Raw genomic sequence first — 13094 nt, forward strand, 5'->3', positions numbered from 1 at the left:
TGAGTCAATGCATATTCCATGCACCATACCATAACCTGATTATTTTAAAAGTTGACTAGCATTGGTACATGAGACTCTATCCCTTGAAGGGGTAGGGTGGGGGGGCTGATGAATGCGGTGGCAATATGAGGCTGCTAGGCAAGAAAATAGAGAGTTTAGCATATTACTGGTCTTTCATGAGCCAACAGCCACAGATCATATTTTGGGCTAGATCAGACCCTTAATTATGTAAGAAGATTCATAGTTTATGGTCATGTAATTAATATGATTTGCAAAAAAACTCTATTGGGAGATTATCCTAGAGTTAGATTCCTGCTTTGCTGGCCCGATTTCCCTGCTGCTGCTAGTGGCTGGCTGCCTCGTTTCCCCTCCCCTCTCCTCCCCTCCTCTTCCAGTTGGTTGGTTAGTTAGTTGCCATTCTGTCTTCAGGACTTTTCATCCATTCTCCTAAGAAGCATAATGGAATGTTCCATAATTTTGCCTTCTCTGGAAAGTACCAGATATTATGCAAAACATAGACTTTTTTTAGCTCTGTATTTATGCAAGAGTATTTGGTGTACATTGTGCAAAAGAAATGCTGATTTAAGACTTCTGTGTTTTTAAGGATGACATCTCACACAGATGGAGTGTAGGCAATAAAACAAAATCAACCAGTCCAGACGCTACAGTATGTTGTTACAACCACCCTCAAATAAAGTAAATGATTATTAATAAACAGTTTTCATCTCCAACAGTTTTACAGATCTTAACTAATCTTTATAGTGCCCCTTTGAGATAAGAAGAAAATATTTCCATTTTATAGATGGGGAAACAGACTGTTGCTGTCCTTTATACAGCCATGACGTATAGGAGAGGCACCCACCATCATAACCCTCAAGCTCTGTGATACTCTGTCTCTCAGAGGAGTGCTGCACTTTACTATGGTTAGTGTACAAACAGCCTGAGCCAACCCATTCTGTGCAGAGCAAAAGAATTGTGCAAACATTGCACTTTCCTCTTAGGTGGGTAAGTGAAAAATGTTATCCCTCTTTCACATACGGGGTGTGTGTCACAGGTTATGTACCTTGTGGAAAATGCAATAAAATCTGAGAAATTGAATACATTTACAACTAGGTTAACTTTACAAGCATGTACAATTACAAATATGTAGCTCTAAATAATGATAATTAATATTTTGATCTGAATGCACTTGAGAAAAATCAGTTAAGCCCTAAGTTAGCAAATCCATGCTGTATGGCAGAGGTGGACAAACTACGGCGCGCAAACTACTATCCTGTCCAGATCTTGAGCTCCTGGCCGGGAAAGCTAGCCCCCCAGTCTCTCCCTTGCTGTTCCCCCTCCCCCGCAGCCTCAGCTTGCCGTGCCACCACTGCTCTGGACGGCGAGCTCCTGCCGGGCAGCGCAGCGGCATGGCTGCCTCCAGCCATGCAGTGCGGCTGCCAGACATGCTGCTCGGAGCAGCATAGTAAGGGGGCGGGGAGCAGGGGGGTTGGATAAGGGGCAGGGGGTCCCGGGGGGGCAGTTAGGGGACAGGGAGCAGGGCGCAGATGGATGGGGCAGAGGTTCTGTGGGGGGGGCAGTCAGGGGATGGCGAACAGGGGCGGTTGGATAGGCATGGGAGTCCCGGGGGGCCTGTCAGGGGGCAGGGATGTGGATAGGTGTCAGGGCAGCCAGGGGACAGGGAGCAGTGGGGGTTGGATGGGTGGGGGCTTCTGAGGAGGGCAGTCGGGGGCAGGTAGTGGGAAGGGGTAGATAGGGAGTGGAGGCCAGGCTTTTTGGGGAGGCACAGCCTTCCCTACCCAGCCCTCCATACAGTTTTGGATCCCTGATGTGGCCCTTGGGTCAAAAAGTTTGCCTACTGCTGCTGTATGGTATAACTATCCCATTCTACACAGGTGGGGAAAGGGAGGTACAAAGTGTACGATGACCCCTGTGACCCCCACTACTCCCTTCAGCCAAGTGGGCTGGAGGAAAAAAAATCTCCAGTGATTCAAATTGGCAGGAGCAGTATCTTGGAGGGGTAGAGAAGTCCAGGTGGGATACTCTGCTCCAACATCTCTTAGACCTAGAAGTGTGCAGGGTAGAGCTCCCCACAAGGAAAACCAGACCCTATGCACTTAGCCACAGAGGCTCATCCATGGAGGCAAGGCAGTGACAGCAAACAAAGGAGTTTCAGCTGCAGGCACCTTTGAACCACTTGTTTACTGATGATGTCACCAATCCGTCTTTTCCCAGGGTTTCCTCTCGACATTCTCTCCCCTGTGCTGATTGGCTGTTTGTGCCCACTTCTCCCTCTGTCTCTTCCCTTCAACCTCACTTCAGCTGCCCTTCCTGCTTCTCTTTCCTCCTCTCCCTTCCATCTCCCCCCTCCTTTCTTTTGTCTTTCCACTCCCTAAACACCACTCACAAAAACCCACAAGTAGAACGAATGGGCACATGTGAACCATCCCATTGTTCACTCTGCTGGTATGTTACAGACCTTCCTCCGCTTTGCCCCTCATGTCTGTGTTGTCCCCTTACTAACACTCAGTGGGGTGTTTTAGTTGCTAGCTCCCAGTACCAAAAGAAAGGGGAAGGGTCGATGGGAAATCGGGACCCTGAGACTGACAGTCCCCAGGGGCAATGGGGAGAGGCCAGTGCTCCAGGTCAGCCTGATTGACAGGGCAGGCAGGCCAATAAGAGAGTCAGGAAGCCGGGGTCCCAGTGAGCTCAGGAGCGAGCAGGAGCCTGAGCTGAGCTGGGGAGCAGAGCCAGAGGGGCAGCCCAGAGGCTGTGCTAGAGGCAGAGCAGCAGAGTGCTGGAGCTGGAGTTGGAGCTGGAGCTGGAGCAGTCCGGAGCCAGGTGCGGTGAGCAGCTGGGGAGAGTGAGGTGGGCCCTGGGCAGAGGGCCCCGGCAGGAGACACTACCAGCGGAATAGCCACTGGGCCAATAGAGGCTGTGATGAGAGGTTCCAGCCAATTGGCCGGGCCCCAGAAAAATGGGCACCTGACCTGCTCCGCCCACTTGGTGCTCCTGCCGGGGAGTGGGGTAGAGGCACGGGGACTTGCCTGATCCGCCCGCCCACCCAGCAGTCCTGCCGGGGAGTGGGGAAATCTCCTATGCCCCGACCTTGCTCTTCGGCAGGAGCAGTGTGGGGGGATTGCAGGTGGAAGGGTTAGAGAGGGGCCCCCACTTGCTCTGGCCCAGGACCCCACAAACCTTTAATCCACCTCTTCTAGCCAGGAGGCCTGGCTGGCCAGACTTGGAGGGATCATAACCCCAATGGGGGGGTGGGCAGATGCTGGGAAGAAGGGTCCTGCCACCTAGAGCCCGAGGGCTTGTGGCCATCGCCAGAGCAAGTGTGCAACCCGCAGCATCCCTGCAGCACAGCCAGGGCCTGGGCAGGAGGCCTGGCACATGTGAGGAACAGACTGAACTTCCCTTACATTCCAGAGATGCTGGTTGTGACGTCCCCATGCCACAGAGCAGGGTGACATGTTTTCCTTTAATCTTTCCTGTTTTTTCCTTATTTTTAAATTGATTGCTGTTTAATAAATCTTATTTGCTTGAACTATATGTAATGATTAGTGGGTCAGGGAAGCGTCCAGAGTGGAGCGAGTACCTTCAAGAGGAGACCCCAGCTCCAGGTCTAAGTGACCCCTAGGAATCCTGGGCCCAGCCTTGTTGGGGTTACGAGGACTCAGCCACACAGGAGCCCCTGAGGTCAGGCAGGCCTCTGGGTAAAGGGAATGGAAGCGAGGACTCAAATCCTTTCACTAGCCAATTCCACCAGGGAGATGTATAAATCAGGAAAGTTCCCCACAATAATGGGATCATTCCTCCACTTTCATCTATGTAGATGGTAGGCTCTTCAGGTAAAAGACTGTCTCCAAAAACAGTGGGGTCCCTTACCTTAGTTGAGGTGCTACTGTAGTACAAGTCTGTAATAGGAGAGGCAAAGGCACAGAATTTGAAGTTTACTTATCCAATTCTTGATTTATCAGGTTTGTTTACCACCACATGTTGTGCAGCCACAACCTCCACTGAAGTCACTGTGAGCTGTGGGTGCTCAGCCTTTCTGAAAATTAAGCTCTAAAGGCCACTTTTCAAGTTATCAGCACAAGAGCTGATCAAAATTGTTGGTTAACTTTTTTTTTCTTGTTGGAAAACATTTTGAAAGCAAATGAATTTTCATTCACAATTTTTCATTTATGAAAAAATATTTTGATTTTTTAAAAGGGGTTTTTGATGTGAGGATTTTTTCCCCTTGCTCACTTTTCCCCCATTTTTTTCCACTGAAAAAATTTGAGCGTGAGTGGGGGAAAACCCACTGGGAGACAATGGAGTGGGGAAGACTCATCACAGATACAGCAGAAGAGGAGGGCAAAGGTGTTTGGTGGAAGGAGAGAGAATGAGAAGGGCAAGAGAAAGAATAAAGAAAATTAATCCAAAACGTAAGGTCAAAATGTTACCAAAAATACACTATTGTTTGAATGTTTATGAACTGAATCCAAAGCACATTGAAATTAACAGACTCCCACTGACTTTAATGGACTTTGGACCATCCTCAATAAGAGGAGATATCAGGGTTCAGTAGTTCTATAGGAGGATGAAGAGGTGGGGGTTTTAGGAGACAAGGTGGTGCACAGGAGTTGGGGATAGGTGTGCAGTGTTGTTCTGTTTAAGGATAGGAATAGCTTATCAGAGGAAGGGGACTTTTTTGGTTTCCTGTGCAGGGAAGGGCAGTAAGAGGCATCCATCAATTAAGATATTTTTGTAGCCATTTTTAGAAGCTATCATCATGGCCATATATTGCATGTGACAACAAAAAAGGGTATATGTACATACAGAACTAATATAGGTCTTTCTGACCAGGCTGCAAGCTTAGTGCCTGGCAAACTTGCTGATTGTCTCCAGTACATGTTAAAATCCTGCCAGCTGAATTCTGTACACATTGCATTTTGTAAAGAGAGGCCTGTGAGAGATCTGCAAAGAGGGAATTACTATAATCCAGCTTGGATGTCACAAAGCATAGATTAATATTTCATCATCTGGCTCTGACAATACTGTTGTCAGCCTCACTTTGTTCCTGAGCTGGGGCTATGATCTTCAAAAGACAGCCCTAAAGTAAAGATTATGGCAGCGTCTTCACAAGCCAGAAAGAGAGCAGTCTCTAGAAAATATCTTGTGTTCTTCTGAATTAACTCATCATTGAAAGCAGAAGTTTGAACTTCCCAAAACTGAAATGCTAATACAAAATTGTAACATATCAGCAGATTGTTAAAGGAGTTGGAGCCCTCAGCAGTGCCAAGGCGAGACAGTGAGAATTAGACTGTGTGGGCATACTCAAAGTATGCTAGTACTCAAGGTGAGTAAAGGGGCCAAAACTGGGCCCTAAGGTACCAGCTGACTTGGGATGGGGGAGGGAAGAGTAGGAGACACTCACTATATAGATCTGAAAATAATGTGATTTACAATTTAAAAAAAAATCCAAACAAATGATTATACTGTTGGGAAATGAAACCAGAAACAATATAGGAAAAATGGGATCATCATAGAACTAAAACTAGAACCTTAATAAATGTAGAGTCTTGAAGACTCAGTTTTAAAACTGATTTAATAAAAACCAATGCAGACCTGTGGATAGAGGCTCTTATTTCAATTTGAATATCTTACTTTGGTTTAGCTTAAACTGATTCCTAACTGATGTAAATTAAATCAAAATAAGCCTTGTTTAAACCAAAATAAGAGTGTCCACATAGGTTTCTCTGCCTGTTTAACTACATTGGTTTAAAATAACATCTTTAATTAAACCAATACAACTTTCTTGTGTAGACAAGGCTTTGAGATATTTGAACACACCTTGGCATGCTGTTTAGGCTCCTCACCTAATAGAATCATAGAAGTGTAGGACTGGAAGAGACCTCGAGAGGTCACCTAGTCCAGTCCCCTGCACTCATGGTAGGACTGAGGGTATGTCTACACTATGAAATTAGGTCGATTTTATAGAAGTGGATTTTTAGAAATCGATTTTATACAATTGATTGTGTATGTCCCCACTAAGCACATTAAGTCGGTGGAGTGGGTCCTCAATTGCTAGCATACCATGGCTAGCATTGACTTATGGAGCGGTGCACTATGGGTAGCTATCCCACAGTTCCCGCAGTCTCCATTGCCCATTGGAATTCTGGGTTAAGCTCCCAATGCCTGTTGGGGCAAAAACATTGTCGAGGGTGGTTTTGGGTACATGTCATAAGTCACCCCTCCCTCCATCCATGAAAGCAACAGCAGATAATCATTTTGCACCTTTTTTCCTGTATTACTCATGTAAGCATGGAGCCCGCTCAGCTCACCACTGCTGTTGTGAGCATTGTAAACACCTCACACATTATCCTGGAATATGTGCAGAACCAGGCTAAGAGATGCCAGCATGAGGACAATTGTGTTGAGGACATGGACACAGATGTTCCTGAAAGCACAGGCTGTGGCAATTGGGACATCGTGGCGGCAGTGGGACTGGTCGATACAGTGGAATGCTGATTCTGGGCCTGGCAAACAAGCACAGACTGGTGGGACCGCATAGTGTTGCAGATACGGGATGATTCACAGTGGCTGCAAAACTTTCACATGTGTAAGGCCACTTTCCTTGAACTTTGTGAGTTGTTTTCCCCCACCCTGAAGCACAGGAATACCAAGATGAGAGCTGCCCTGACAGTTGAGAAGTGAGTGGCAATAGTCCTGTGGAAGCTTGCGATGCCAGTCAGTTGGGAATCAATTTGGAGTGGGCAAGTCTACTGTGTGGACTGCTGTGATCCAAGTTGCCAATGCAATCACTGACATTCTGCTATCAAGGGTAGTGACTCTGGGAAATGTGCGGGTCATAGTGGATGGCTTTGCTGCAATGGGATTCCCTAACTGTGATGGGGGTGATAGACAGAATGCATATCCCTATCTTGGAACTGGACCACCTTGCCAACCAATATATAAACCACAAAGGGTACCTCTCAATGGTTCTGCAAGTGCTAGTGGATCACAAGGGACGTTTCACCGACATCAACGTGGGAAGGCTGGGAAAGGTACATGACGCTCGCATCTTTAGGAACTCAGGGCTGTTCAAGCAGTTGCAAGAAGGAACTTACTTCCCAGACCGGAAAATTACCATTAGGAATGTTGAAATGCCAATAGTTATCCTTGGGGACCCAGCCTACCCCTTGTTCCCATGGCTTATGAAGCCATGCACAGGCAGCCTGGACAGTAGTAAGGAGCAGTTGAACTATAGGCTGAGCAAGTGAAGAATGGTGGTAGAATGTGCCTTTGGACATTTAAAAGCTCACTGGTGCTGTTTGCTGACTAGGTTAGACCACAGCGCAACCAACATTCCCATTCTTATTGCTGCTTGCTGTGTGCTCCATAATATCTATGAGAGTAAGGGGGAGACACATTTATGGTGGGGTGGGAGGTTGAGGCAAATCACCTGGTGGCAGATTTTGAGCAGCTAGCCACCAGAGCGATTAGAAGAGCACAGATAGGCGCGCTGCACATCAGAGAGGCTTTGAAAACCAGTTTCATGACTGGTCAGGCTACGGTGTGACAGTTGTGTGTGTTTCTCCTTGCTGCAAACCCGCCCCTTTTGTTGATTTTAATTCCCCATAAGCCAACCACCCTCCCACCTTCGACCACAGCTGGCAAAGGGAAAAAAGTAACTATTGTTTTGAAACTATTCATTCTTTCTTTATTAATTAAAAAAGTGAGATAACTGACAAGGTAGCTCGGGTGGGGTGGGGTGGGGTGCGGGAAGAGAGAAGGACAAGGCCACACTGCTTATTGTAGCCACACTACAAATCAAAACTGTTTGAATAACAGCCTTCTGTTGCTTGGGCCATCCTCTGGAGTGGAGTGGCTGGGTGCCCGGAGCCTCCCCCACCGCATTCTTAGGCGTCTGGGTGAGGAGGATATGGAACTTGGGGAGGAGGGCAGGCGGTTATACAATGGATGCAGTGGAGGTCTGTGCTCTTGTTGACTTCATCATGTCCATTTGCTCCCCCATTAGTCTCAGCATCAGCTCCTGCCTCTGCTCTTCGTGCTCACTTAATGCTTTCCTGGACTCTGCCACTGAATGCCTCCATACCAGAAAGGAGGAAAATCTGCTGCTGCTGGGAAGAGGAGATGTGAAAAGGGGGAGGCAGCGGGGGGAAGTGTGCGGTGTCTAGTAGTGAAGAAATGGCATGGAATTGGACTGTTATAAATTTAGACTCTGAAGAATTTTCAAACTCTACTCTAGTATTTTGTCACTGAAGATTCTGACTGTTAAGCTATTGAGGATGTCCCAGCTCCTATCACTTCTTCTTCCTGCCCTAGCAACAAGACACCCTTCGTAGCTACGGCTCTCAACTGTAACTCGGGAGCAATCAGTCCTACATAAATTATGCATGGAAAGCATACATTGTTTGGCTTTGGATCCATCCTGAAAGCCGTGCTCTGGAAGCTAATGCACAGGGGAAGCACATGATGGAAAGCCAGGATGGAGACTGTTAGCATGCAATGCCCCCCCCACCACCATCTAATAGTTACCTCAAAATACATAATTTATACAGAGACTCACGAAGATCCTGTTTCAGGACTTGTAGGTTTAAATGTCCAGAGTGATAGCAGCCTCTGTGCTTGTCTGTCTAATCCATTGCCTACAATACTTTGCTGCACCCCAGTGATTACTCCCTTTTCCTCCTTTTCCCCATTATTTCCCTTTTCGGTTGCCTTCATTTCCTGTGTACTACACAGAACTAGAAGAAAATCAAAAATCAACATTATCGTCTCGTTTCTGATTCCATTTCCCAATTCTGAGGCTAATTCAACATTTAGAGAAAAACGCTGGTTCTGATAATGGAAAGTGTGAGGGGAAGAGAGGGAGGGTGGCACAGACAGAACTCTCAATTGTTCTCCAGAGTCTCAGCTTTTTATTTAAAAAAGTATATCTCTAGCTGCTATAGTTGTGAAGAAAATCAGAGACTTGAACATAACTGATGCAGAGACATCTGCTGTCGTTTGAGGAAAGCCAGAATCAATAGCTCTAAGTTGTGATCTGCCCCATTCAATTCAGTGGGTGCTACTAAGATGCCAAGGATGCTACTTTAAATCTCACATTGTTAACTCTTTCATTACTCATCAAAGCTTGTAAGAAAAGAGAGGAAGTATCATTATGAAGATCTACACTGAAAAGGGGTGATGGTGGCAGGTGGAACCAAATGAATAGTAGTGCATATGTGCAGCGGCTGTTAAGACACATAGGCCTTTAGCAGTACATGGTGCAGGAGACTGAGGCCATGTCTTCTCTTATCAGGGATCCACAATGCTGCAATCAATGCAGCGGGGGTCAATTGAGCTGGTCTAGTAAAGACCCGCTAAATTGACTGTGAAGCACTCTCCAGTCAACTCCGATACTCCATCGGAATGAGAAGAGTAAGGTAAGTCGAGAGCATCTCCAATTGATGCAGCGTGGTATAGACACTGCAGTAAGTCAACCTAACTTAGGTCGACTTACTCCAGTAGTGTAGACAGGCCTGAGATTGGTTTTATTTTCCTGATGCGGGCTCAGAATTCAAATGTTTGGGAATCACTGAACTGGTCTCTTCTGCTTATAGGAGATGATTTTAGTGGCAGGACAACAATTGCGGTCTTTTTATTTAATTTATTTATTTATTTATTTATTTGTAAATTCCTGCCTAGTAAATAGTTGGAGAAGTATGCGTTAAGAAGCCCGTCCAGGTTAGATAACATTTTTTTCCTGAGGAATACTTTCCAGTAATATCAATTCAGCTGAAGTATTTTCAATCATTTGGAATTTAAAGATTCCATTGCAAAATTTACTTTAAAAAGTGCCTGCAATACTGTCAGTCTATTCACGAGCAATATCAGTTAAGAGGCCCACCCATTTAATCTTAACTGAAAAGAAATGTGGGATTAATATTTTTTTAAGAAAAACAGTGTACTTTAAGAAACCAGTCATTTTTCAGTAGGTTATTTCTTCATGTTTTGTGCTTTGTTGGACAGCTAGAATAATTCATTTTACCCTGGTTTTCTATTTGTTTTGTTTTTACTTTATAGAGATCTATTTTCAGAATCCTTTGGCCAAATCCTACAGTGTTAACTCTTAAGCAAAGCTCTTCATATACTTCAATGGGAGTTTTGCCTGCATAGAGTATATGAAGTCTTAGAATCTATAATTCAAAAATGATCTGATAGTACTGATGTAAAACCTAACAATGTTTGGCTAATTTTGACGATCTAATCTGTGTACATTTTGTTTCACAAAGGTACAACATAATGATCAGATTCTGATACTCCTACTCACACTGAGTAGCACATTATCCCATGAGAGATCTCACTGATTTTAATGGATACACTTGTGGAATAAAGTAATATTCATAATGAGCAAGGGTATCAGAATCTGACCATAATAGCTAAGATGTAGTTCTTACAGAAATAATCATTGAGATTCAATAGGGATCAAAGAATGGTAGAAATTAGAAAAAATATTTTTAAAATCTAAGAAATGTGCCTTCTGAGGACCACATCAGCACTCAAATGGGTCAGGAATAATGCTGAGAATTCTCTTTTAGGCAGTGAAACAAATTACCATGCAACTTGAAAATGAACTATTTTGATGTAAAACCAGAAACACTTATTACATCTGTCTCCAATGGGAGCTACAGCAAAAGAAACAAGAATGACTCTACTGACTTTTATTTAATTCCATTTTTAGACAAACATTAAGTCTAGAGAAACAACTATATAAATAAATATATAAATATAACTAGAGGTAGAAAGAAGTGCTTATGTAGTGACTTACGCAAAGATCAGTATAGCACAAATTGTTTTTACAAAGCTCTATGGCAAATAGCAGTCTAAGGTCAAACTCTCTTGATAGTACCCAAATGCAGGAGCAAATTTATCCTCTGTTCAAAACAAGTAGTACATTTTTATTTGCCTTCATATAGTTAATATTAGATTTTTCATAAAGAGAGCCCAAGTATTGATTTTATGTGGCATACTGCCTCCACTATATCAGGTAAGATTTGTATTTTGTGAGAGAAATATTGGTAAGTCCAATGTTTTTTCACTGAACAATCTTCTGTGAACACCTCTACTGAATACTGACTTGAAGTTGCACTCATGCTACTCGGAAGTTTCCTATTAAAATATAAAACCCCAAAAAACTTTATCACATCTAGGCCAAGTACCAGCACTTTTCTATGCAAAGTATCTTCTCTTAGCAAGTGTTTGAGCTTGGGGCTCCTTTCATGGGACAGAACTACCACTTCAGGGCTGTTAAGGACATCCATAGCCAAGGGCATTGAACCACAGGTGACAGCAACAATTTCCCAGACTCTCAAGGGCCAAATTTTATTTGCATGACATGAAATTGACTAGTGCATTGTGGCCCAAAGAGACTGAAGCATGCAATCAATGCTCCATATCTATCTGAACAGCCTCCAGTTGATGTTTATGATTGTGCAGGCCACACCTCTACATCCAAGACAAGTGGTCACAGGCTTTATTTCAGAGCTTAGCGGAAAACATTTTGGTTATGCCTGGCAAAATTATTTCTCTTTCTGTTATAGTTAGTTGTATTCCTATTGCTCACTGCTGCAATAAATCCCCACATCAGGAACAGTATTTCCCTATGAATGACCACTAGGATGGAAGGGGTCCTTCCAGTGATTTTCAAAGATAATTAATTGATGCATGGAAAGGCTATGGAAATGGAAGTCCATAATTCGTTATTAGCCATTGGGTTCAGAAGTGTGCATAACTTCCATTAACGCACCAAAGTCTCCCAGACTGGCATAGGGAGGTATAAATTTTGCTGCACCCTAGGAAGGATTCTCTCCAGGCAGTTGCCTTCCTTTCCTTTGGCGAAGGCACCTTTAGTTTCTATCAGGGCACCATAGAAGTCTTGCCAGTAAAAGCTGCCGAAAGGATCAACTGAATTATTAAAAACAAAAGGATAAAAGACCACTCAGAGTGAGATAAAATGAAGCCCTTAGTCATTAGACAATGAAAATGTAGCTATTTCTGCTGAAATGCAGCTGGGGATGCAGATTTACAGGGCAATCAAAAACACTTCTGTGATTTCAAATCAGGTAGCTAATCATGGGCCTTTCTCCGCTCACCCTGGTGTAAACTGGGAGTAAATCCACTGCAGTCACTGGAGTAAATACTAGTATTACACTGACCAAAGTAAGAGACAGGCATATAAATTTTGTCTTCTTATCTAGCAAAGATAGAGGCTAACTGTGAGATCCATTTGGAAATCTGAAGGATCACGGTACAGTTGCCAGGAAAGAACTAAGAGCATATCTCTGTGAGGCTGATTAATTTTTGGCCATTGTATTCCTGAGGTGACTGATGTTTTGTGGAAACCATTTAGAGTTTATACATATAAAAAACAGTCACAGGATATGCAGCAAAGGTGCCAACATTGCCAGCTTTTCCAACTGACTCAGCCCATCAGCCTCAAACATGATTTAGTGGGACCATCTCTGGGCACGAGTGTATTTTCAATGCCCATTCAACCACTCACCTCTGAAGAGACAGCCAGCAAGAGTGAAAAATTAGCAACAAATACAATTAACTTTTTTCTCATTGGAACACTTGTCCACTAGGAGTTGGATTGAGACCACCCAGGTTAACACCATTCATCTAGGCAAAATGGTAATTACTAACCACCCCCACTGACCTGGTTTAAACTCATATTGGTGATCTAGAAACAAAAGGCAAAACCCCTTCATCTCTGAAAAACAAGTGCATAATTTTTAGCAGATTTGAATTCTTTTAATTCAGCATACATATACAGACATGCACAGCAAAGTACAAAGGGTTAGAACATGGGCTTCATTTTCAGCCCTTAATTGTAACCTATTGTACATTAATCCCTGAGAGAAAGTATGTCAGCTGTATCTCTATCATGAGTTAGAGTGCAAATTTTTGTGTTCGTTTTGCAGTATTGATTACTTTTGGGATAACAAATCTGTCTTTTGATACTTAAACTCACTATAGACACCACCATGAGGGGTGACCTTACAAAAAGCCTAGCTAGAGAGAAAAACATTGCTTGA

Source organism: Dermochelys coriacea, chromosome 2, assembly GCF_009764565.3.
Source record: "Dermochelys coriacea isolate rDerCor1 chromosome 2, rDerCor1.pri.v4, whole genome shotgun sequence".
Taxonomy (NCBI): domain Eukaryota; kingdom Metazoa; phylum Chordata; order Testudines; family Dermochelyidae; genus Dermochelys; species Dermochelys coriacea.